The sequence below is a fragment of the Myodes glareolus genome, chromosome 15 (genome assembly GCF_982192425.1).
Source record: "Myodes glareolus chromosome 15, mMyoGla1.1, whole genome shotgun sequence".
Lineage (NCBI taxonomy): Eukaryota > Metazoa > Chordata > Mammalia > Rodentia > Cricetidae > Myodes > Myodes glareolus.
This window is the reverse complement of record NC_142040.1, coordinates 68,015,123-68,019,852: the sequence shown is the minus strand read 5'-3', so window position 1 is coordinate 68,019,852 and position 4,730 is coordinate 68,015,123. Positions and strand designations below refer to the sequence as shown.

The window sequence follows — 4,730 nt, the reverse complement described above, 5'->3', positions numbered from 1 at the left end:
TTGAGTGTGCATATTTTAACAAGATGTGGTCTAAAACTCCGAGAAGCACAGATGGTTGATCGAGTAGAGAATTGTGATGGATGAAAGATCATATCAGAATGCTGAGCCCAATTATAAAATCAAAGAGCCGTTGGATAACACTCATCGTATTGTCGCTTTGCTTACTCTGCAACCCCAAGAGTTAATGGCAGATGGCATTGCCGCTCAACAATGCATCCATCGAGGTTGTGAAGGACACATCTTCTCTGCATTCTTTCATCCTTTTTTTTTCTTTTTCTGACAAGTTTAAGAGTCTAAAGTATAAGAAATTCAGTAGTCTTGCCCCATTCACGTTAGAGAATATTTCTGACACCCTCCACATTCAAATCTGGCAGCATGGTGTTCAGTCAATTTGTTGAAGCCATAACCAGCCTCTAGGAGTTACTGGCTTATTCACTTGCCATCTTTCCTTATAATATGGCAATACATATTTCCAGATATTTCAGAGATGGATACTGTACCTTTTTTTTTAGCAGTTTCTGTGGTTTTATTTAAACACAAATAAAACATGCACACAAGCATCTACTCATCTTCTTTGCTGCGTAGCCTAACACTGGGACCGGTGACCCTGATGGCCGGATGTGCTGCTCTTTCTACGATGGCCTTTTGGTCCTTGGAGAGAATGTTGTGAGCAATCTCAGCACAATAAGATGTGTTGAACGTCAGCAGCACCTCCAGCTCCTAGACGCTGTGGACCAGGAAGTTCCAAAAGCCGCTAGGCAGATGTGCTTGGTTTTCTTGTTGCTCCCGTAACCAATGTTGGGAATTAGGATCTGGCCCTTGAATCTTCTCCCTACCTGTTGTGGGTTTCCACCAGTTTTGCTAATTTTGACATATTGGTCTGACTGGTGCTGGATGAACTTCTTGGTCCTCTTTTTGACGATCTTGGGCTTCACAAAAGGCCAGAGGGCAACCATGATCCAGTCACCCTGCAGGTAGTGCAGAGGAAGAAGACAGTATCTCTTTTTTGACAACTAGTCCATTACAATCCTAGTTTTATATTTCCTGTTGCTGTGATAAACACACACACACACACACACACACACACACACACACACACACAAACAAAAACAAAACTGAGAAAAGCAGCCTAAGGAGGAATAGATTTCTTTTGGCCTGCAGCTCAAGGGTCCTTCACAGTGGGAAGCCAGGCCATCAGGAGCTTGGAGCAGCTGGCTGCGTAAGCTACTACACAGTTCTTTTTCTCCATGGCTAAGGTTCAGGACCCCATCCAGCGAATAGCGCCACCTGCATTGTGGAGGTTTCCCACCTCAGTGCAATCAGTATAAGCCCCTTGCAGGCACACCCAGAGGTGCAGGCAATTCCAGATGCTGCCATTTGGAATTTTATATTAACCATCACACACTCCCTGCTCATAGAATGAGCTCACTTGTACATCTTGCTCTCTCCCAGACCTTGAAGTCACGAGAAGGAAAATTACAAGAATGGCAGACCAGAAGCTCTGTTTGAGACCTAGTCAGCCAGCACTCTCTTGTTCTAGACACTGGACTGCTCCTCTCAACTTTGTGCCTCACCTTGCTTGGCCCAAGCCCTGTTCTGTTAAGGTTCGGCTTGCTATCTCGGGAACTTCTGTCCCTGGTCCTTCGATATTTACAGGGGAGAAAATAGGAACTGCATGTGGGTTAGGGGTATGGTTTGTGTGCATCTGAATATGAGAAGAAAGCCTGACTGGTCCTTCCTTCTCTTTCCGGATTCCTAAGGGATGCCTTTCAAATGGGGAACTTTTACTGCCTACACTCACTGGAGAATAGGAACAGCTTCTGCACACTGGTTCCTTTTGGTATAGCTCAGCCTTTCAACCTTGATCCAGTTCAGTAGGCCAGGGTCTCCAAAGCAAAAAAAAAAGGAAACAGGGACTTTATTCTTCAATGGCCTAACAGTCAGTCAATGAGTACGCTACAGAACAACTCCTAAAACAGTAGGATTCCGTGGGCGCTAGACACAAGCAGCAAGCAAAGGTACAAGACAAGGATATTTGCGAATGGTGAGTTAGCTGTGAACACCTCTATGTAACCCCAAGCTAAGACATGTGAACATGGATCTGGGGATGGATACATGGTATTCAGAACCTAGGAATTTGAATTTCCTACTCTGCATCTTCCAGAAATGATCTTTAAACTGAGGTCTTCGCTATAGAGAGAATGAGTAAGAGTGTGAAGAGGCAACAAAGTTTCCAGTTCGTAAGTTCACGGCTGTGGCCCCACACGGATCCTCTCGCTACAGGAGGGAAACTCAAAACTAACCAAAGCAAGAACTGCGCCATAATCCGACTTGGCGCAGCAATGAGTTTTTATAGGAGCTAGAAGTGGGTGTATAGGTGAAGGGATTTCTTATAGGAGCAGGAATGACTCAAAAAAGCTGGTGTTTCACCAAAAAGCAGCCCAGGCAGTGAGTAATAAAACTGCAGTCTGAGAGTGCTCTGTGCGGCAGCTCCACGCATGCTCGACCGTCTTCCCTGCAGCTGGGTGGGCCGTCTCCTCCCCGTTGTCATTTATCCTTTCCTAAAGCTGGGGAGTGCCTCCCAAATTCTTTACAGTTTTCATTTTTCTAGATACTAAAGTCTCATGAGCCTGCTCATCCCATCTGAGGGGACTATTCAATTTGCAAGGAATTACCACATAGGTCATGGGGTCTCCTGCTACTTCAAGTTCCTTTACTAGAATAGTATACCACTGAGGTTGTTTTTTTTTTCCCCCGTGACTCAGGTATGTAGATTTTAGTTCCCCATATCTGAATACTAAGTACTAAAAATACCCGTTTTGAAGAATAATAAGAAGCATTTATTTCACTCTCTGTCTCTGCAGGTACTCAATGCTTTTCTGACCCATTATCCTTCTACAATTTTTGGGTCCTCTATTCTCCGCTGTTCATGACTCCTAATACCCTTACCTCCTAAGGCTTTATTGTAGTAAGGAGGCAGCTACTTAGTTCTGGCTGTTTAGCCATGAAATAATCACACAGAAACCATATTATTTAAATTACTGCTTGGTCCATTAGCTCTAGCTTCTTCTAAAAAAAAAAAACTTAATTTATTCTGTGTACAGCATTCTGCCTGCATGTATGCCTGCCGGCCAGAAGAGGACAGCAGATCTCATTACAGATGGTTGTGAGCCATTATGTATGTGGTTGTCAGGAATTAAACTCAGGACCTTGAGAAGAGCAAGCAGTACTCTTCATCACTGAGTCATCTCTCCAGCCACTAGCTCTAGCTTCTTATTGGCTAGCTCTTACATTTTAATTTAACCCATTTCTAGTAATCTGTGTATCACCACAAGGCTGTGGCTTACCAGGTAACGTTCCATCTGGTTCCAGCCAGGCTACATGACTCCTCTCTAAATACGCCCTTCTTTCGCCCAGCATTAAGTTTAGTTTTCCTTGCCTACCTAAGTTCTGCCCTATCAACAGGCCAAGCCAGTTTTCTTTATTCATTAATGGTAATCACAACATACAGAGGGAAATCCCACATCACTTTATTGGGCTACATCCCTGTCTCAACAAGATGTTGAAATCACAGGAACGTGGTGTTTTCTTTTTTCACATTGTACACTGAATTCTCTCTAGAACTGTGCAGGAAAGAAGAGGGAAAGGAAGAGAATGGGGTCTGAAAATAGAGACAGAAAACCCGACACAAATTCTATTTCTTTTATTAAACACAACATCTTCTTTCAAATATCAGAAGGAATGAGAAATGCCTTGATTTCTAATTTTCCTATCACACAACAACAATCAATACAGAAAGCTCCTGTGACCTCTGAACATGGGAAAACCCCCATCAGCAAACTAGCAGACAGTTATGCAGCTGGCAGCAGTGGGCTTCCTCTGCTTCAATCCAGCTCTCACCTGTCTACATGAAAGCAGTTACCACCGATCTACAGAAAGCCATTGTCAGGACCCAGAGGCTGCAGCTTGGTCCAAAGACCTCCCCCTCCCCACTGTGACTCCAGATGCCAGGCACCAGTTCAAGTTGCTTCACCTGTAACTGATTGGCCAACAGGGAACTGGAGCTCCCACACGCCACTCTGAATTGGGTGAATTTGTGTGTATGGCCCACAGAACTCACAGAGCTGGAATTTAAAATCAGAGCCTTCACTTTGGCAGGCAGTCGAACAGCTCCTCAAGATGCTAACGGTAGAGTAATCAAGTCACGACCCAGGTCCTCTGTTCTTGATAAACTAAAACATGTTTTCATAAGAACTTAGACTCTTATGTTCCTAGCAGCATTACTCATACCATTCAAAGGTAGGGAGAACGAAACTGTTAAATAATACTCCACTGTGTAGATGTAGCATATCACCAACCCACTTAGTGAATGAGCAAACAGAACGTGGCCCAGCTGTGCAATGGAATATTATTTGTCCCTGGCAGGAACATTGGCATAGAGCAGGCCCTGCGTGGTGACTCTGTGACACTTTCCTGGGTGAGGGCAAAAGGGACAATTGGGTGCTGTGTCCTCCTACTTCTTCCTCCCTCTGCTTCTCCCACAAGCCATTGTAGAGAATGCTGAGCCACCACATTGGCTTGGCAAGATGACTCAGTGGGTAAAAGCACTTCCCACACTAGCCTGACAAACCTGCATTTGATCCCTGGAACTTACAAAATTCTGAACGTGGCAGACTGCATCTGTAATCTCAGCGCTCCAACAGCAAGATGGGAAGGAGAGACAAGGGAAC

The 4,730-nt window shown here is 44.6% G+C and overlaps 1 pseudogene; it reads right to left on the bottom strand.

Moving 5' to 3' along the window:
• Positions 1–561: 561 nt before the first annotated feature.
• Positions 562–956, bottom strand: LOC125414950 (large ribosomal subunit protein eL32 pseudogene; annotated as a pseudogene).
• Between the last annotated feature and the right edge of the window lie 3,774 nt (positions 957–4,730).